Source organism: Salvia splendens, chromosome 14 (assembly GCF_004379255.2).
Source record: "Salvia splendens isolate huo1 chromosome 14, SspV2, whole genome shotgun sequence".
Lineage (NCBI taxonomy): Eukaryota > Viridiplantae > Streptophyta > Magnoliopsida > Lamiales > Lamiaceae > Salvia > Salvia splendens.
The window spans coordinates 30,715,949-30,738,623 of NC_056045.1; the positions used below are offsets into that span (position 1 = coordinate 30,715,949).

Sequence of the window (22,675 nt, forward strand, 5' to 3'; positions counted from 1 at the left end):
TTGCTTTTAAGCACTCATTTTGTAAAAAAGATAATAAATAGTTAAAGTGGAGAAATGGTGAAAGTAAGATGGAGAATAATATAGGCAAGACTCTTCTTTATATTATTCGCTTTCTTACTTTACTATTTCTCCACTTTAACTATTTATTACTCCCTCCGTCCCGTGCTACTCGCACGTTTGCTTTTCGGCTCGTCACAAAGTCCTTACACTTTTTATAATTTAAGTTAGAATTAATGCATTTAATTAATATGTTAGTTTAAGTTAAGAGCTCTTTTATTAAGTGATGTCTCATTACACCTAAAATTCTTTTTTAATTACACAAAAAAATCAATCCCAAATTTACGGCCTAAAATGAAAAGTGCGAGTAGCATGGGACGGAGGGAATATAATTTTCACAAAATGAGTACTTAAAAGTAACTGTGATTGCTAAAGCGGGACGGAAGGAGTAATCATCAATAACAGACTAGAGTCAAGATCGATCAATCCTATTGGAACCAAAAAATTCTATTAACTATTTTTGGAGTTGATTTTTGACCCTGCATTACGGTGATTTTGTCCCAATCCATTGTCAACAATGGTCATACAATGCTTGTACCTTCTGAGCACAGGTTGATAATCGACTATTGATTATAATATAAAAGCATAATAAAAAAATTACAATAATATTATGGTTGATTCAACTTGCATGAAACGATGGAATAGACCTAATATGTTAGGAGCAACGTATCAATATCTGATACAGACATTATTTTGTCTTAGCGCGAAAATAGTTTTATTGAAAAGAAAAGGCTGCGAATTTGTTTTGGGTTTTATTTGCGAAAACCTTTTGGTCTGTTTCAGGGGGTGTATCAATGAGAGATGGGCCGTTGAGAAATGAGAATGTGTTGTCAAATCATAGCCGTTGGTTGTTAACATCAACGGTGTGGATTGATAGTGGCCCGTGAATTGATGGCGTGGTGTACATGTTTTTTAGGATGAATAATATTTTGGCCGCACCAATTTCTGTTCAAGAAAATCAGTATTTTTATTTATTTGGGCATTTTTTCTTATACTACAATTATTCTTCGATAACAAAATCTAACTTTTTTTCCTTTTAATTATTTCTTAATTAATCAATTTTAGCATTAAAATTTATGATTCTTAACAGTGAACGAAATAAGTAATTTGTCATTTCAGATGTGATCAATCTAATTCGTAAAAAAACAGTAGTGAAGCCAAGCCAACATTTTAGATTGATACCTAAGAACACATTTCATGCCTTTCTTTTAAAATCAAAATAAAATAAATTTATAAAATTTTAACAAAATCTCCAAAAAGCTTATTTTTTCCGTAGTTCATTGATTAATCATACAAAAAATTAAACAATTATGTAAAAGTAAATTAGCAAATAGGATGATTAAAGCTCACGATTCTCAAATTTAACTAATTAAATAATACTAATATTTTTTTTAAAATTAAAATATTTCAAAATAATTTATTCCGTAACTTGAATATTTTATCAATTTTGTGTTTCATTTTTGTGCTGTATTATGGGCTGGGAGCCTGGGACTATAAGGTTTACTATTACTTTAAAACACAGAAACTAATTTCTATTTTGATTTGTTACACCATTTTTACATGAAATTAATAATCTCCTTGCATGTACACGTTGGCAGGTGCTAATTAGCTAGCCATTACCAAACTGTAATTCTAATAAAAGTATCACTAAATATTCAAAATATATTCATAAATAAATTAAATATGAGAGGTTAATAAGTAAAAAAACGTGGGTAAGACTACAACTAATGGTCCACCAACCAACAAGCTTACAAAATACTGGAATAAAAAGCTTAGTAGCTTACAAACATTTCTATATACGGTCTACCTACAATAATACTATAAAATAATCAAATTATTTAATTTTGGAAATGTATATCGAGTATAATCCCGGGATTCAATATTTTTTGATAAGTTTATTATAACTTATTTTAAAACAAATATAAAATCGACTTGAAAATTAGCAAATTAATTTTTATATTAAGAAAGTTGAAACCCGTGATGTTTTGACGTTTTCAATTAGGTATCCGTCTATATGTATTAGAAACACTTTTTCCAAATCAAATAATGCAATGAACATTGACGAATAATGTACTATGTGAATTGATTATTAGACACGAATTAATTTAAATGAAAAATAAATACTGTTAAGGAATACGTGTGGTCCACCTACGCAGTAATGAGAGAAACAATGTCCCAAGATTTTTGGGACAAACAATTACGACAAAGATCTAGAGATAATAAAATTTTAATGATCAAATGTGGTCAAAGATTGCATTATTCATGTCAAATACTTTATTTCATATAAAAACTAATTCACCATTCTAAAAGATATTCACCGGATATATTTACTCCTTTTATGTATAATTATTTGATGAAAATGTGGAGGATAAGGGCAAGATCTAGTCCACTTACAAATTTGATGCAAGTTATTACTAGAATAATGTAAATGAGTATCAAAATTCGATAATATAATTAAAAATAATTAACTTATTCTATATACTACTAGTATATTTCATATCACCATCATGGGTAAATTTAAAAGTTTTCCAACTGTAATATTTTTCTTTAAGACATGGCCTCACTATTGAGAATCAGTTTGTTTTACTATTCGGAAGTAACAGTTAGAGGGCTATAATTAAGACTGATGTAGGTTAATTATCTGTTTAAGTTGAACTTATGAACTTAGAAGTTTATTGATAGCATTTACCATTTTTCAGATTACAAGGCTTGACAATTAATTAGAAGTTGTTTGAATATTCAATTTGGTTTATATTTGTGTTATTTTTTATTTATATGTTATGCACTTGTATTATGTATTAGCTTGTGTTATTTCTTTTCTTTTAAGTTTAGTAAACAACAATAAATTTCTTGAAGAAAAGAAAATACTAATGTTAAAAACGTTTTGTAATAATAATCAGTCTATCATCACCGAGATGTCACAAAATAGTACTCCTCATTAAATATAATTTCTCACATCCTATTTAAATCAATACTCGCTAACCATAGGATTCAAACTAATACCAAATTGTTACATGCATGAATTTATGTTACTATTATTTTGTTTTTGCCTAAGTCATCATATAAAAGGTCTTATTCATAGTGCATCCCTAAAATTGAATACCACTATACTATTAATGGGCTTATATTTGGGCCTATGGCCTGATAATGTCATAGTACTAAGCTAATCATTTGTTTAACTAAACCAATGAAAAGGCCCCTCTTTTGGTTAGATATATCATTACATTTATATTTTTGATATTTATGTGATTTTTAATATAGAAGAAGAAATACATATGCATTAGATTGTTTTCTATCATACTCACTCCATTCTAAAAAAATATTTATAAACGACATTAATTTTAATATGAAATGGATAAAGGTAGGAGAGAAGAAAAATGCAGTGGAAGTTGTGTTAATAAATTATAGGACAATAATACTCCCCCCGTCCCACATAATTTGACCTAGTTTTTTCATTTTGGACCGTCCCACATAATTTGACACATTTCACTTTTACCATTTTTGGTAGTGGACCCCACATTCCACTAACTCATTCTTATTCACATTTAATTATAAAACTAATATATAAAAGTGAGACTCACATTCCACTAACTTTTTCAGCTCACTTTTCATTACATTTCTTAAAACCCGTGCCCCGTCAAAGTGTCCCAAATTATGTGGGACGGAGGGAGTACATTGTTAAAAACTTTTCATATTTAGATTTAATCTAATTTTGAGGAACGACCTAGAATAGTAAAACTATTTTAATTTTTAGGAACGGAAATAGTATATTAGATAGAAATTTCTTCAAACTCTAGTTTGAACAAAATTTTTAGCTCTACTTCTAGGTACTTCAGCAATAAAACTACTAAAGTAAAAGAACACATTTATTATTATGGAGTATTTAAAAATTCAAAGTCTTATATATCAAACTATTCAACGGATCAAATGATGCCGTGCTCAATATCATTTTCCCCTTCTTAAATAACAAAAAATAATCAAAGTATAAATACGTCACATTTTCAATATCCATGAAAGCGATTGTTTAAAAAGACTCATGTTTTAATCCGCCGTTATCATTATGTCACAGTATACAAGATTTCTTCAATTTGATTCTTTTCTACGATACACTAAAGTCAAAATACTACCAATTTTCCTCCATAAATATCTTCGCCAAATAATTCCAATCATATGAATAAAGAGAGATATTTTGCCTTTTTATTGTTTACAAGTTGACTGAACTCCACACACACCATCTCTTTCTTCTCTTCCCACATTTTTGGAGTGAAATCCCACATTCTGTGTGTGTGTGTGTGAATTTTGATGAATTTCAACCACCTGATCTTCTCCTCTCCCCATCAATCAAGAATTTGCAGAAGCTCAAGTCCAAAATGGCAGAGACATCATCAACAAGAGACAAATTTCTCTAAATTAAGGTATTAAGATATTGTGATTCAATTGTTTTTTGATGTTTCAATAATTTGATATATACATTATCTAACTTTTGTGTGTGTTTATTTCAGAGAAATTTCCTCTTTCTACAGTGCCCTGTTTGGGTGTGGCTTCAGCTACCCTAAGCTGGAATGCCAAAAACAACCACATATTAGGAAATTTGCAGAGGTGAAAAATAAGAAACTTGTGGTAGCAAAATTGGGAAATGATCCTGTGAAGATTAGCAGGAAAAAGGGCAGCGTTGCTGGTGCAGTTGCTCTAATTATTGGGACAAGCATTGGCACAGGGATTCTTGCTCTTCCAAAGAAGATTTCCCCTGCAGTAACTCTCTGTCTCTCTCTCTAGATTTGCTTAGAAATGAAACAAAATTATATGTGGAATTGAAGTCATTAACTTTTCCATGATGAAATGTGGGGTGTGAAAAAGATTCAATTTTGTGCATAAATTTACTTTCTATGTTTAATGTGAAATGTGTTTTGTCTTCTATTCTCGCGAGTTTTAATGCATACCATGTGGGCATTGATGATGTCTTTTTACACAAGTCGAATAAAATAATTGAAGAACAATGCATGAAGAAAAAAAAGATGAGTTTTGCTTCAAGATGTGTTAAAAGAAAAAGAAAAGTTTAAACAAACAATTTATTGGGTTATGACCAAAATGAGTTTTCTTGAGAATGAAATTAATAGAATATTTTAGAGATAGATTCTCTGAGAAATATATTGAATATAGTTCTAATAACTAGCTAAATATTGCTTGCTTGCTTCTGATCTAATTTTTGTAGGGGATAGTTCCAAGTTCAATAACAATGACTTTGTGTTGGGCATTTCTGTTGATAGAAGCCCTCTTGCTAGTCGAGATCAACGTCGCTTTACAGAGGAAGAGGCAGGGAAAAGCAGAGAGTGATGAACTTGAGGCGATGTCTATCCGAACCATGGCTCAAGAGACTCTAGGAGAATGGGGTGGAGCTCTAGCCCCTTTGCTGTATATGTTCTTAGGCTATACTTATGTGGTAGCTAATTGTTCAAAATCGGGCGATATCCTTCACCACCTAACCGATTTCCCAGTGTCGTTTTGTGGATTCCTCTTCACTTTCTCGTTCACCATTCTTGTTTGCGTGGGTGGCACTCGAGCCACAGATCAAGTTAACCAGTGGCTCACTGCATCCATGATAGGTTTCTTTCGAAACTAGTACCTACTATTGTTTGATCCTAATTGGGTGTGGTCCCCACGTTAGGGCGTTCTCACGGTAGACCACCTCTCGGTGTTTAGGCTAATCGTGTTTGTTTTTGTTGATGTTCATATTTGCAATTGGGAAAAAATAGGTCTTCTTGTAGCAATAGAGGCTTTTGCTCTTCTGTTTGGAGGGTGGTCTGGATTTGAGGCCGGGGATGGAGATTGGGGGAAAGTTCCGGCCACTCTTCCAGTCATGGTATTTGCTTTAGTTTACCATGACATAACTCCGGGTAGGTAATGCTCGGGGTTCGGATATCTTTTTGGCACATTATAAGATGATGATTTCTGGGGAATCTCTGTTCTTGTTAACTTTGTTTATTTACAGTTCTATGTGCTTATCTCGAAGGGGATCTTGCACGTATCCGTGCTTCAGTCGTTCTAGGCAGCATGGTGCCATTGCTTCATTTGGGATGCTATCGCGCTAGGCCTCTCCAACGGGGCAGACAACGTGTCTGATCCCGTTGAATTGCTTCTAAGGTTAGCTAATCGTTTCATCTTCCTCTGCTTGTTCACCACTTTTGTTAAAATTATCTTCTCTCCGAAACAATCTACTGCAACATACCGACTAAAACTTAACATACCGGATTAATCCCGAGGGCTTTAGAGACTGAACTTAACATTTATCAATACCTCAGTGAGTCTAGAATTCAATGCAAAAAGATTCACTCAAAAATTCCTAGTGGTTTGTGAGATATACATATTTTCTCACAGTCTATCAAAACTCGACAGTTTCAGAAAGTTTGTTTCAAACTATTTGATACATATAGCATCGGACCTCCTTAAATCCTCAAAAAATTACAAAAGGGGTTCATTGACTTATCATAGTAATTTTTAAAACTGTTCTCTTTTTGACTCTGTGTTTCAATTTCTATTACAGTGTGAGATGGGACGGAGTCCCATATATGGTCGAGGCGTTCGCACTTCTAGCTGTCGGAACTTGTAATAATGGAGTGCTCATTTCAGTTGGAAGAAGCTCGGCTAGAAAGGAGTTCGGTAAGCTCGGCTTACCGAGCTGGAACTAGCCTGGAACTAGCCGAGAAGAAGAAGGCAGAAGTTGTAAGCTCAGCGGTAAGGAAGCTCGGTAAGGAAGCTCGGTAAGGAAGCTCGGCGTTGAGCTGGAATGAGCCGAGAAGGAAGAGTTCGGTTGTAAGCCGAGAAGGAGTTCGGTCTTGAGCCGAGGAAGGAGTTCGGTCTTGAACCGAGAAGGAAGAAGCAACCTAGCCGAACTAGCCGTTGGAGCAGCAGTTAGTTAGCTGAGATGTAGCGGTTATTCTTCTTGCTTTCTTGATTCTTCTTGTAGTTAGTTAGTAGCAGTTGCTACTTGATTATAGAGCTTTAAATAGCTCACCGTGTATGTAGTTTAGAGTAGAGTTTAATCAATAAAGAGTTTTCCAGTTTTCTCTCCAAGATTATCATCTTCAATACTCAAAGTGTGAGTGTGTGTGTTTTCTGCATTGTGTGATCTCATACAACAGTGAGTGTGTGTGTGATCTTATTGAGTGTGTGAAAGCCTTGTGTGTGCGAATCCTAACAAGTGGCGCCGTCTGTGGGAAAGGGATATTGAAACTGATTTGCAGAGGATCAAACGGTTTCAGAGATGGCAGCAAGGCTTGATGCAGAAAAGTTCACAGGCAAGAATGATTATGGCCTGTGGAAGATGAAGATGAAGGCGGTTTTAATTCAACAAGGCTTGGCGGCAGTTCTTGCAAAACCAGAGGAGAAAGGAAAGGCTCCAGTGCTTGATGAAAAAGCTCAGGCAAAGATGGAGGAAATGCAGCTCAAGGCACATTCTGCAGTGATTCTGTGCCTTGGAGATAAGGTCTTGAGGGAAGTTCAAGAAGCCAAGACTGCGGTGGAGATCTTGGACAAGTTAGATGAAGTTTACTTGGCCAAATCCTTGGCTAACCGGCTGTATCTCAAGAAGAGGCTGTATGCCTATAGTTTTTCTGGAGATAGATCCATCATTGAGCAGCTAGAGGAGTTCAACAAGATCATTGATGACCTGGGATCTGTTGATGTCAAGATCTCAGATGAGGATAAGGCCATTCTCACCTTGAATGCCTTGCCTAGCTCGTATGACCAGCTAAGTGATGCAATTATCTATGGAAGAGATAAACCTATCACCTATGCAGAAGTCTATTCAGCCTTGATGGCCAAAGAACTCCAGAAGACAGCCAACAGAGGCTCTGCAAGCTCCAATGTTCAAGCTGCAGAGGCCTTGAATGTGAAGAAGTTCAAGAAGCAGAACTTCAAGAAGAAGTTTGAGGGCCCTAAACCCTCAAGTTCTGATGCTCAGAAGGAAACCAGAGCTTGCTATTGGTGCAAGAAACCTGGACATTTGAAGAAAGATTGTCATGCATGGAAGAGAAAGATGACCTCTGAGGGACACAATCAATCTGATTGTGTGGAGAGTGCTGATCCCCCGGCTCAACTCATGAATATCAGTGATAGTGGGGTCAGTCATAGGTGGATAATGGACTCGGGGTGCAGCTTCCATATGTGCCCCAATAGAAGCTGGTTTCATGATCTTCAAGAAGCATCGGGTACGGTTGTTCTTGGTAATAATCACATTTGTCAGATCAAAGGAATAGGGAAGGTAAAGCTAAGCCTACAAGATGGCTCTATAAAGATCCTAACTGGGGTGAGGTATATTCCAGAAGTAAAGAGGAACCTCATCTCATTGGGAATGCTGGAACAGAAAGGGTTCACCATATTGATGAGTCAAGGAAAATTGTTTGTGAAATCTGGAGATGCAGTGATGATGGAGGCTGACAGAGAGCATATTCTCTATTATCTGAAGGCTAAGACTGTTGATGGAGAAAGCAATGCAGTGTCAGATGATTCCATAATGCTATGGCACAAGAGATTGGGCCACCCAGCCGAAGGAAGCTTGAAAGAACTCATCAAGAAGGGTCTGATCTCTGGAGATTTCAACAAGATGGACCCCTGTGAGCAATGTATACTTGGAAAGGCTAAGAAGGCACCCTATCCTACAGGTATTCACTCTTCTACAGCCCCTTTAGACTACATACATAGTGATCTTTGGGGGCCTTCACCGGTGTGTTCAATTGGTGGAGGAAAGTATTATCTAGCTATCATTGATGACTATACAAGGAAGTTGTGGGTATATATTCTTAAAGAAAAATCTGAAACACTCACAAAGTTCAAAATATGGTGTAAGGAGGTTGAGCTAGAGAAGGGTAGAAGTGTTAAATGCTTAAGGACAGACAATGGCCTAGAGTTCTTGTCTGCTGAGTTTGATCTGTTTTGTAAAGAGAAGGGTATGAAGAGGCACCGGACTGTTCCTGGTAATCCTCAGCAAAATGGTGTTGTGGAAAGGATGAATAGGACAATCCTAGAGAGGGTGAGGTGCCTACTTCTTGGGTCTGGTTTGAGCAGCAGATTCTGGGGTGAGGCTGTGTATACAGCAGCCTATCTCATCAATAAATGCCCATCTACTGCCCTGAAATCTGAAACTCCTGATTACATGTGGTATGGAGCTCATAGTGACTACTCAAAATACAAGGTGTTTGGGTGTGCGGCCTATGCTCATGCTAGGCAAAGTAAGCTTGAAGCTAGGGCTCTGAAATGTATCTTGCTGGGGTATCAGAGGGGTGTTAAGGGGTATAGGCTCTGGTGTATTGAGCCCGGTAAGCAGAAGGTCTTGGTGAGTAGGGATGTGGTGTTCTTGGAGGATCAGATGCCATACCTGAAAGATAAGCTGGACTCCAGTGAAGATGAGGGTGATTTCTTCAAGGTGGAGCCTGTGGGGGTTGGCCTAGGAGCAGGTGGAGTTATTGACTCAGGGAGTGAGTCTGATTCAGATAAAGAAGAGGCTCCAACTCAGGGCAACCAGGTTGGTGAGTCTATATCAGACTCTATCAGAGACTATCAGCTTGCAAGGGACAGAGTTAGAAGAGAAACAAGGCCACCAACAAAGTTCTCTGATGTTGTGTATTATGCTCTGTGTGCAGCTGAAGGTATTGATGGTGCAGATCCACTCACATATAAAGAAGCTATGCAGAGCAAAGATAGAGAAAGATGGATTGAAGCCATGAATGAGGAAATAGAGTCTTTACTCAAGAACAAAACATGGATTTTGGTGGACAAATCCAAGCTGAATACAGATGGAAAGGAGAGGAAGCTGATCAGTTGCAAGTGGTTGTTTAAAAAGAAGGTAGAGACCACTGATAAAGACAGAATCAGGTTCAAGGCAAGGCTGGTGGCTAGAGGCTTTACACAGCAGGAGGGAATCGATTTCAATGAAGTGTTTGCACCTGTTGTGAAGCACACTTCGATTAGGATTCTATTGGCTGTGGTGAATCAGCTTGACTGGGAGCTACAACAGCTTGATGTGAAGACAACCTTCCTAAATGGAGATCTAGAGGAAACTATCTTCATGGAACAGCCAGAGGGCTATGTGAAGATTGGAGAAGAAGGCAAGGTGTGCCTGTTACAGAAAAGTCTTTATGGACTTAAGCAAAGTCCTAGACAGTGGAATAAGAAGTTTGATGCACAGATGAAGAAGATTGGCTTCTCCAAGTCAGAATATGATGATTGCATCTACATCAAGAAGGCAGGCAGGACTCCCGTTGCCTACCTATTACTCTATGTGGATGATATGCTACTTGCAGGGCCTTCTATGACAGAAATTCAGAAAGTTAAACAAGATCTGAAGTCAAGCTTTGAAATGAAGGATCTAGGAGAGTCAAGGAAGATCCTAGGCATACATATTCAGAGAGATAGAGGCTGCAAGAAGCTGTGGATGCTGCAAACTGACTATATTGAGAAAGTTTTGCAGAGATTCAAAATGGAAAATGCAAAAGCTGCATCAACTCCTCTGTCCCAGAGTTTTAAGCTATCAAAGGAACAAGCCCCTAAAACTAAGCAAGAGGCTGATGAGATGGAGGCTATCCCTTATGCTAGTGTGGTTGGAAGTGTTATGTACACTATGATTTGTACAAGACCAAATTTGGCTCATGCTATCTCAGTGACTAGCAGATACATGGCAGACCCGGGGAAGGAGCATTGGAATGCTCTTAAGTGGATATTGAGGTACATGAAGTCAACTAAGGACTGGGGGATTGTGTTCAATGGCTGGGAAGGTGAATCTGAGGAGGTTGTGCAGGGCTATTGTGATGCAGACTATGCTGCAAACCTGGACAACAGAAAGTCCCAAACAGGTTATCTTTTCACCATGTTTGGAACTGTAATCAGCTGGAAGTCAGGGTTGCAAAGTGTTGTTGCTCTCTCAACAACAGAATCAGAGTATATAGCTCTCACTGCAGCTGTACAGGAGAGTTTTTGGATTCAGGGAGTGATTTCTGACTTTGGTTTTGACCAAAAGACAATGGTGATTCATTGTGACAGCAGCTCAGCTATGTGCTTGGCTAAACATCCGGGTTTTCATGAAAGGAGCAAGCACATAGACATAAAGTTGCATTTCATTAGAGATGAGATTGAAAAGGGGAGAGTGAAGGTGATTAAGATTAACACCTTGCACAATCCGGCTGACATGCTAACAAAGTCTCTAGGTAGAGACAAGTTTGATCATTGCAAGAAATTGATCAATGTTTGTGCAAGAACTGAGATGAGCCCTCAAGTGGAGAATTGTAATAATGGAGTGCTCATTTCAGTTGGAAGAAGCTCGGCTAGAAAGGAGTTCGGTAAGCTCGGCTTACCGAGCTGGAACTAGCCTGGAACTAGCCGAGAAGAAGAAGGCAGAAGTCGGTAAGCTCAGCGGTAAGGAAGCTCGGTAAGGAAGCTCGGTAAGGAAGCTCGGCGTTGAGCTGGAATGAGCCGAGAAGGAAGAGTTCGGTTGTAAGCCGAGAAGGAGTTCGGTCTTGAGCCGAGGAAGGAGTTCGGTCTTGAACCGAGAAGGAAGAAGCAACCTAGCCGAACTAGCCGTTGGAGCAGCAGTTAGTTAGCTGAGATGTAGCGGTTATTCTTCTTGCTTTCTTGATTCTTCTTGTAGTTAGTTAGTAGCAGTTGCTACTTGATTATAGAGCTTTAAATAGCTCACCGTGTATGTAGTTTAGAGTAGAGTTTAATCAATAAAGAGTTTTCCAGTTTTCTCTCCAAGATTATCATCTTCAATACTCAAAGTGTGAGTGTGTGTGTTTTCTGCATTGTGTGATCTCATACAACAGTGAGTGTGTGTGTGATCTTATTGAGTGTGTGAAAGCCTTGTGTGTGCGAATCCTAACAGAACTTCCCTAATCGGCACCCTTCTAAGCTTCTCAGAGTTCTTCAAGGAGCAGTTAAACAATCTAGCCTCGGATTTTCCTCCTAAACAACTTGTAGTTGTAGAGGTAGCCTCCATCTTCATAGTCTATCCCTTTTCAATTTGAGGTAACATGTATAAGTAACTGAGCGATTATGTGTAGAAGCTAAGCTCGTTGTACTCCATCAATGGCTGGTGGGAGAAGAACAAGACGAGCATCACTGCGACAGCAATGGTAGTTGCGCCTTCACTTCTCGTGTCGAATGCACTCCCGGATGCGTTTTCTGCAGCCACAGATTTCGCTGTAAGTCTATAAACGGTTAAATGCATATAAATATACGAACTTTCAATTTTTTCTGAAAATACACGAAGTTTACAACTTCCCCAATTTTTCCATGATTTATTTGAAATTACCCGAAACGAAACTGACCGCCATATGCGACTATCTTTCGGCTAAAAAATAAAATGTTGTAACTTTATGAATGCAATACGATGCTATTTAAAGAATTATTTCCAGGTGCCAAGTAACGATTTGGAGAAATTCAAAGTTTTACATGCAAAACGGAATTCACCTAAAAGTTCACGTTTTTTTCTAATTCATTACTTTAACCCTTTATTAAAAGATTATATAAAGCACATACTCCATAATAAAGGAGCTAAGTATGCAATTCTCCATAAAAAGAGTTGGGTTTCAGATTTTTTTGTGCGAGTAGTGCTGAGCATGAGGTTGAACAGGGTGGATATTGCATGACGGTGCTGTATGGAGTTCGGCCTCCGGCAATGGCATGCGCGATGAAGCAGCAGAAACAAGGTGAGGAGACTGAGCAAACAACATTGTCTAAATCATATCCTGCCATTTTTGGTGTGGGATTGTTTTCTTGTGGGGTTGTGCTGCAACAGATCCTTCAAGATTTTGCGTTTGTGCAACCGTGATACGCGCTATTTGTGGTTGTGTACAAGGTATCTCGATCTGTTCTTTTAGATGTCCGAACATGATAACTCGACTTATAAGGTGTTGGTGGGATTCATATGTAGTTTGGTGTAAATATGATATGTAGGAAGTTAAGGGTTTCTTGAATATGATATGTAAGAAGTTAGGGAGAGGATGATTTTAGGAATTTGATTGTGTAAATGTGTAATGTATGGTTTATAATGTATTTGGTATATGATGTAAATCTGTGTTCATATATGTAATGTACTATTCTCTCCATAACATCTTAGTTAAGCGTTTCTTTTAAATACAAAGATTAATGTAATCAACGATTGACATCTTCTGATCTAAAATCAGATGTGTCCAACTTTTTCACAATAATTTTTCCATCAATTCCCGTCGTGATTTTTGTCTCTCAAACTCTAGGCTCTTGATACCAATTGATGGGCATAACACACACACAAAAGATAAGAACTATTTACCCAGTTCGATAAAAAACACACAAATAGTCACAAATACAAAAGAGATGAACACAAGAATTTTCTAATCAATTCCATACGATGTGTATTTACGTCTCAAATTAAAGTTTTTAACTATAATTTTTAGATAAGGTTAACAATGATGTGTACTTACGTCTCAAATTATGTAATTAGAGTAATGCCCTTTTATGAATTTGAAGTCCAATTGCAAGTACACTGCTCTAATTACATAATTAGAGTAGTTTATGTTCCTTCCACTTATTTTTTACTATAATTTTTGGATAAGTTGACAAATTCATTCTAACTTATGAAGTTATTCATTTTTATTTAGGAATCTATATACTGGTCAATGCATATGAATTCATATAAATATGGAGAACACGATCCAGAGGGTATCTATTATGGACTCTATGAAGACAATGACCTTGATCCAGAAATGGATTCCAACAGGAGAGTTTTGGAATGTTCTTCAATGACAACCACAGAAGCTTTGTTGCAGGAAGAATCAGGCTTGGAGAAGAAAATGACTTTTAATAGTTGGATGACATAGTGAAACTAGGACAAGAATTGTAACAGTGATTAATCCTCAATAGGATCACACATATATACATGATTTGTGAATGTTTCGTTTAATATTTTTGTATTATATTTTAGCTTCCATTATCAGCTATATTTTTTTGAATGGTTTGTTGAATATTTACAGTAATATGTAATGAATATCATTAGATGTAATGGTTTGTTACATTCAAGGACACTTTTTAAATAATGTCTTTAAATATCATATAGGAACGCTTTTAATAGTGTCTCTAACTTACATTTACTTACACTTTTAAAAAAAACATCTTAAAAATAATTCACCAACGCTTTCATGTTGCGCACTTTTTTTTGTTTGGCATGCCACCAATAAGAACGCTTTTTGAAGCGTCGGTATATTATTTTGCCACAAATTTTAGCTTCTCTAAAGGACAAATTGTTGTAGTGAAGTCACGTTAGAAAACATCATCCTAAGAAAACAAAATTCACATTAGAAAACATAGTCACATTAGAAAACACAATCCAAAAAAAAACATAAGTCACACTCACATTGGAAAACATAGTCATATTAAAAAACATAATACTAAGAAAACAGATCATAGATATTGGTTGGAAACATAATATCGTCCTTTTCGCCACTTCCTTTGCTATCCCCGTCCTCAACATCCACACTAAGTAATAAATTGTGCACCCCGGATATCATTGACAATGTATACTCTCATGCTCTTTTATCCGCTCCAATGTATCCGACCCAACCTAAACCTGCCACTGTCCTCAACATATTGAAGGCTTCGTTTCCTAGTTCATTGGCTTTCCTTCCGATATCATGTCTAAGCTGATAATACCGGTGAAAGATTCGATCAACGATGGCAATATCTTGATACAACTGTCTCTGTCTCTTCCACACAGAGTGCAACTCCTGTATATTAGTGTAGACGCGTACTGTTACAAGGATGCCGACGAACACAGACTACAATGACAATAATTTGGCCAACTGTTAATGTCTCCACAGGATTGATCATGATTACGGAAACTCCAAAACTCACTCCAATGGATGTCATCAACACCCGTTTGCATACCGGATGACCCCCCAAAACAAATGATTGAGTTGGCGCTCGGACAGAGACGAGGAAGATTATGATGAGAGACAAAACGAAAGTGATGCAATTCCAGTGGTAGACGTCGTCGACGCAAAAAACAAGCCAAAAAGGTTTTGTGTCAGAATGACTTGAAATTCGCACGGTGACTTGAAATTCGCACGGTGTCGCGATGATGAACGATAGATTTTGTTCATCTTACATTGTTTAGGGGGCGGATGTTGAAATCATTTTCTAAGCACGATTTTGTAAGTACCGTGCGAATTTCAAGTCATTGTGATACAAAATGATTTGTGAGTACCGGTGAAATTGAGAGGAAGAGGTAGATTTTACATATTATTTAAAAATTAAAGTTGTTATTGGACATGCCACATAGATTTTAATTTTGGTAGAATACTTGGCTCTTGAAATTGTCTACTCACAAAGGTTGATGGTAAGACTAAAGAACTAAATTGGCCTATACTAGACTTGTTGTAGTTTCCAACTATTAATTAGACATTAAAATTAAGTTGGTTAGTAGCATTTGATTTTGCATGTGTTTGTTAACTCTATTATTTACTTGAATTATTGCATCAAAATCTCAGATCATAGAATATTTGTCTAGACAAGGGGCATTCAGGCCCATCACTGCCATGATCAGAGATGTAACGGGAATGACCTCGGTAGTGGTGGGTTTGATAGCTATGATGGCGCACCAAGCGAGCCTCAGCCCCCCGGGCGGCTTGTGGCAAGATGACACGCTTACACACAAAGCCGGCAAACCAGTGATGGCATCTACTCATTCCGGACTATACAAACTATTCTATTGTGCTAACAACACTGCCTTCATTTCGTCTCTCCTGGTGATCTTTCTCATCACCATCAGTTCGCCGAAGACATCATTTATCTACATGGTGGTCATATTGCTTGCAACGATAGTGGCGATAGTAGCTATTGCACTAGGTTATGGAACTGCCATGATCATCACAAATCCTATCAAATACAACTTGTCCGTCAAGTTATTGCTACTGTAGGTGCTGGGTTCACGGGCACCTTACTGTTAGCAGTTGCCATGGCTATTTTAAAGAATTTGTACACCAAGTGGAAGGAACAGAAAGTGGAGCATGAAGATCAAACAATCACTGATCGAATATTTCACGTTTTTTATCGACTTCAACTATAATTATATGAAGACCATGTTTAAGAAATGTGAGTGAAGTATATCTGCACCTATCAAATTTTGTATTGATTTTGTTGGGCAGTGTTTAAAGGTTTCTCTACAAAGATAACGTTGGTGCGTTTGATATTTATTTATCGTGGCCTTAGAGAGATTAACTAGTCCACTAGAAGCCCAATATGTGACACCATTACTCACATTTCATTATAAAATTAATATATAAAAATGAGACTCATACCCTACAAACTTTTTCAACCTACTTTCCTTTACATTTCTTAAAGTCCGAGTTAAATGTTGACTCTTATTATAGAACGAAGGTAGTACTATACAGTATCATGGTATAAAACCAAATGCTAGTCACCAACTTAATTTCCATGGCTAACAACTGGAAAATACTATGAGAATAGGTCAATTTAGATAGTGTAAATATACATAACACTTGTAGAATTTAAATAATGCGAAAATGATCAAGGGCTTCGCGCAGCCTCAGCTCATTGTCCAACCTCAAGAGATCCGAAAATTTTGTATGGTTTTGATCTAATGTTCGTAGTCTTTTACCTCAAGAAGATGTTGTAGTAAAGGTTAAAGTTTAATGTGTCTCACTCTCACTCTGTATCCCAGTGTTAAATTACTCATTTTAGTATACTCTTTTTGTCCACTATCAATAGCTTAGTAGTTATCGATGTTGAGTAGTGATCGATGCAGATTTTAATGCGAAATTGGTAAAATACGAGATCGATAGAGAAATAAAACAATTCGAGTATTCTTAGCGTTATTAGAAATAGTTGAAACTTTTCAGAAATAGAATATGACTAATTTTTATGAACTGACTCAGAAAGAGAAAAATGAATATTGATTGTGAACGGATGGAATATATTAGTATAGAATTGTTATAACAATAAAATTTGTTATAACAATAATGTATCCAAATTATCATCTTTTACTTAAAATATGACTAATTTCCTAGTTATGTTGTTAATTTGTCTCTAGATAATTCTGTGTAGCATCCCAATATTACCTTATTATTTTAGTTTTATCTGAATAATTCTATAAAGAAAATGCGAGATTTCAGGCATGCCTTTCTCTTCAATGGTTCCTTATATCTCTCAACTAACATAATTTCCCAAATTTAGGAAGCAAACAAAAAGCATCAAGAAATCATTTTCTTCTTCTTTTCATTACCAAAAACAAGAGAATGCCCCACTAGACTTAAAAGGCAAGATTTGCGCAAAACAAATTAGGGCAAATAACAAAGGAGGGGGTTAAGGAAAATGTGGCTTTCAAGTGGGAAAACTAATAACAATATTGCAAAAAGAAATGGGAAAAATGGGATTGTTGCAATAGCTATAGACAAAGATAAAAGAAGTCAAGATGCTCTCAAATGGGCAACTGAGAATCTCGTCAACAAAGGCCAAACCATCATTCTCATCCACGTCGTTGCCAAGCCGGCAACCACAGGTATGTAGCAAGTACTCGATATCCATTCTTTTTTATTGATTTGTGCCTAAACATGACCTTCACATATGTCAATGCTTTGCCTCATGATTTTTTTTCCCTACAATTTCCTAAATGGGAGTTGTTTTTCCTTATCTAAAAAGATGATCACTTATTATTTGAACCACTAATGTATTGGTTGGAGGAGAAAGGAAGGACTTATCAACTAAGTGTGGTTCTTCATCATTCAATCCCTACGTTTGTAAAGACTTTAATGTCTTACATCGATTGTGAAAGCAACTGATGTAGATTTATAGACTAAATGAACTCTGTCTTTTAATAGGCTAGTATTTTGGTATGAATTTATGTTTAGTCTGATTACATGAGCACTAGCTGTGAACATAAAAAGTACTACCTGTTATCCACATTATACTGCTCCCTCCGTTCCTTCATATTTGAGTCACTTCTTTTTGGTATAGAATTTAAGAAATGGATGTTTATTGTGTTTAACAAGTAGGTAATGAAGTAGATAAAATACGAGAAAGAAAAAAACATAGAGAATAAAGTAGGAGGGAGAATGAAGTAGAAAAGAAAAAGTTGTTACTTATTACTATATATATAAATGACTCGACTATAAAGAAACTTCTCGAAATGGAAAAATGACTCAACTATGAAGGAACGAGGGAGTACATGCTTAACAAGTTTAGTGTGCTAAAACTTCATATTTCTTGCAATAAAACAAACTAGTTTTCTTGCAGTTGGGAAAGGTTACGCCATTTATGAACCAAATGGAGTTGCACAAGCACGCAAGAAAGTACTTGAGAAACAACACAGAGAGCTATTCCTCAGCTTCCATTGCTTCTGCTCTCGCAAAGATGTAAGCTAATGGGGAAATTCACTGTAGATTTTCACAATCTTATACTTGAATTATCCTAATTAAACATTTCCAACAGATAAATTGCTTCGATGTGCTGTTGGAGGAGACGGACATAGCAAGAGGCATAGCCGAATATGCTGCGTATGCAGCCGTCGAAAGCTTGGTTCTTGGCTCATCCCGCCATGGCTTTATCAAGTGAAGCTTCTATGCTTTTGCCAAATTAAATGATCTTGAATTCTCATAAATTAATACTATAGTTTTATAAATTCTTTTAATCTATTTTACACTAGTATTAATATTGGTTTATGATTAATGCTACTAGGTGAGTTTTTCATTTTGATAAAAAAATTTATAGTTATTATGAAAAATATTATGCACGTTTTATGATGTCTTATTATTGACTCTTTATTAGTGCATTTTATAGTAGAATTATGTTGCCTATGGTTGCATTTAGGTAAGTAAATAGGTCATAATGTCAAAATTATGGCTCAGCCATTGACATAATGGTACACTTCGTTTGTGTGACTCTAAATTGAAAATTTACACTATGTTTTATATCTAGTCAATTATAAGAAGGGTATTTGTGTATTGCAAGATTGAAGACGACGGACATGCCTAGTAGCGTATCAAAATTGGCGCCGGATTTTTGTACTGTTTATGTCATATCCAAAGCAAAGATCTCATCCGTGAAGAACGCGTCACGTTCAACGCCTCTCGTCTCTCCTGTCATCTCCCATCTTCAAAAGATGGAAGACCAATCTAGTTGTAGTGGTGATTCTTTCCCTGGTGATGATTCCCACAGGTCGAAAATAAGTACGGGAAGTGTTACACATTTTTCTCTAGAAAATAATTACACATTTTATTAAGTTTCCGACCTTCGATATTGGGAAGCAAAGAAAAAAATATAATATTTCCTTGTACCAAAATGTCACCTGACCAAAATTCTGAAACCAAAATTTTAATCAGATGACATTTGACCTGATAAAATTTTCAACCAAAATTAAAATTGTCAAAATTTTTCTCTTTCTTCTATAAATCTCAAAGGTCGGGACATTTTTACATTTTTTTCTAATTAAAATTATCATTAGCAACTTATGTTGGGAACTTAAAGCATATTTTATAAAACCCCGACCTTCGAGATTACAAAATAGAAAAATATTTCCTTCATCAAATGTCACCGGATCAGAATTTTGATCCGGTGACATTTATTGACCCGGTGATCAGATTTTTTTTCTCTTTTTGCTATAAATCTCGAAGGCCGGGCCAATTTTGTAAAACTCGCCAAAGTTCAAAATATAAGTTAATATCACATGCGCGGCGAGACTAATCTGCGCCACCACCGTGTTTTTTCCTTTCCGCCGAGCAGGTGGAGGTGGAGAGAGGACGCCGCCACCAAAAGCCGCAGTGGACGACAATGAGTTGTGCAAGTAAAACCCCATAGCCATGAAATGAAATGTTTCTCCTTAATTTTTTTAAGTCAAATGACAAAAAATAGTGAAATCTCCAACCTTTTCTTCTCTAGTAGGTCGCCATTCTCAAGAGGGAGAGGCTTCAACGGCAGAATGTTTCCCGATAAGGGAGAAAACGAGACGGATTTCTCCTTCACCGGATCAGACCGCATCTCGGGAGTGCTCTTCGACAGCCAAGCCTCGAGCCAGACGTCGCGAGCGTCTACTTGCTCGGATAGCAGCTTCGCCTCGTTGCCGAGGGGGAGCGAGGCAAACAGCTTCACCACTGATTTGTCGTCATCTTCGGTGGATGCAGTAAGGGGAAATTAATCAACATTGATAGGAATTAGGGTTTGAGATGAATTAGGGTTTGATGAGAATTTGATTTTTGAAGGAAGATGTTGATGCGGAGATGAGAAGGCTGAAGCAAGAACTACAGAGGACTATGGAGTTGTATAGCACGGTTTGTAAGCAAGCTCAGACGATGAAGCAACAGAAGGTGAGTGATGAGTATTTAGGGTTAGTTATTCGGTTAAAATTGGCCGGTTTTGGTCTGGAACCAAAATGACCGAATTGTGTTATTAATTAAACCGAATCGAACCAAACCGAATTCGTCAACACCACATTTAGTCCTTACTAATTTTATTGCTAAATGTTTTCAACTTACATACTTTAACGATGAATTGATCGGAAAAAAAAAATATTGTACTGATCGAAAATCAATTCTTCGATAAAATTCCTACACAAATATTTTTAACTAAAATATGTTCGGTTTGGTTCTATTTGATTTTCAATCTTTTTAGGATTTGCTTAAATATTGTCTTACAAATTGAATCAAATTGAAATTCACGATTTTGATAGTACATTTTATTTTTTCCTAGAAGTTTTAAATTCATATATTTTAAATAATTTAATTCTGACTCGATTGAATAAATATAATAATCGAATCATCTTATAAATTGAATTAAACCCAACCGATCACCGAAAGAGTAATTTCGAATTTCCGTTCAAAATTTTGAATAAACTTAATCATTTTTACAAAACAATTTATTGCCTTGTATTCAAGGCTGCCGAGCTTAGCCAGTGGCGCGCAGACGAAGAGAAGAGGCTGGAGGAGGCGCGGCTGGCGGAGGAGTCTGCCCGGGTGAGGGCCGAGCAAGAGAGAGCCATGTACAGAGCAGCAATGGAGAACGTGGGAGCCGCTCAAAGGATCGCAGACATGGAGTCACGGCGGAGAGTGAGCGCTGAGATGAAATCCACTCAAAATGAGAGCAATGAGAAAGAAGAGATGGCATCCACCATTGCCTCACTCAACAATCGAAGATACACCATTGAAGAAATCGTAGAGGCCACGCAGTACTTCTCCAAGTCCCTCAAGGTCGGAGAGGGCGGCTACGGGCCTGTGTTCAAGTGCCACCTTGACCACACGCCCGTCGCGGTTAAGGTCTTGCGCCGGACGCGGCGCAAGGGAGGTCGCAGTTCCAGCAAGAGGTATGGACACGCTTGGTTTGTTTCTTTAAAAATGATTTATATACAAAAACAATTACGGATATTGGTCTTAAAAATCATAAACTTTCGGCAAATTATGGTAATTGTCATGAACTTTTGAAGTGGTCTTAAAAATCATAAACTTTAAGATTTACATCAATTTTCTAGGGAGGGTCATTCTTCAAACCCGGAATTCAACGTCAATTTCAATAATTAGGGTGTCAAGACAACGTCATTTCATTCATAATTCAGACTAAGTCGCATATACCTAAGATCAAAATCTACCAAAGAAAAATTTAATTGGGCCGGGTTTGGATAATTACATACTTTCAAAAGTTTGTGATTTTTAAGAAGAATTACCCGAATTTGCCAGAAGTGGAGTAATTTTTAAGACCAAATATCCCAAAAAATTATATATCATTCTCTCTCTCCACACACATGCAGCTCCAAGTCTGGAGCTGCATGAGGCACCCAAACATGGTCCTACTCGTCGGCGCCTGCCCGGAGTACGGCTGCCTTGTCTACGAGTACATGGCCAACGGTAGCCTTGAGGATTGCCTTAGCCGGAATGACAACAAGCGAGCCCTCTCTTGGCAGCTCCGCTTCCGCATCACGGCAGAGATCGCCACAGGCCTCAACTTCCTTCACCAAATAAAGCCGGAGCCTCTCGTCCACCGCGACCTCAAGCCAGGCAATATCCTCCTCGACCAGAACTATGTGAGTAAGATCAGCGGCGTCGGGCTGGCGAGGCTAGTCCCGCCCTCCGTGGCCGACGACGCCACACAGTACCTCATGACTTCGACAGCAGGGACATTTTGCTACATCGACCCGGAATATCAGCAGACGGGAATGCTTGGGGTGAAGTCGGACGTGTATGTATTCGTTTGGGGTGCTGCTGCTGCAGCTGCTCACGGCGAAGTCTCCGATGGGGCTGACGCACACGGTGGGATGTGCCATTGAGAAGGGGAAGCTCGAGGAGATGTTGGACCTGGTGGTGCCGAACTGGCCGGGGGAGGAGGCAGGGGTGCTGGCAAGCCTGGCGGTGCAGTGAGCAGAGATGAGAAGGAAGGACCGGCCGGACCTTGGGAAGGTTGCAAATGAGAGGATGGAGCGCTTCTTGGTGTAAGCTTAGTAGATGAGGTCTTTGAGAAGGGTTTCTCTCTTGGTATGGTTTCATAGCTGCATTTGAAAATATGTTCTAAACATTGATACCTGCTACAGTTATATATAGTAAAGAGAATGATGTTATGTCATGCTGTATAGGTTGAATGTGTTCATGCATATGAA

The 22,675-nt window shown here is 37.5% G+C and overlaps 2 pseudogenes; both read left to right on the forward strand.

Annotated features, from left to right (window-relative positions):
* The first annotated feature begins 4,151 nt into the window (after positions 1-4,151).
* Positions 4,152-12,957, forward strand: LOC121765698 (annotated as a pseudogene).
* A 4,455-nt stretch (positions 12,958-17,412) lies between these two features.
* LOC121765655 lies at positions 17,413-22,619 on the forward strand (annotated as a pseudogene).
* Positions 22,620-22,675: the final 56 nt, after the last annotated feature.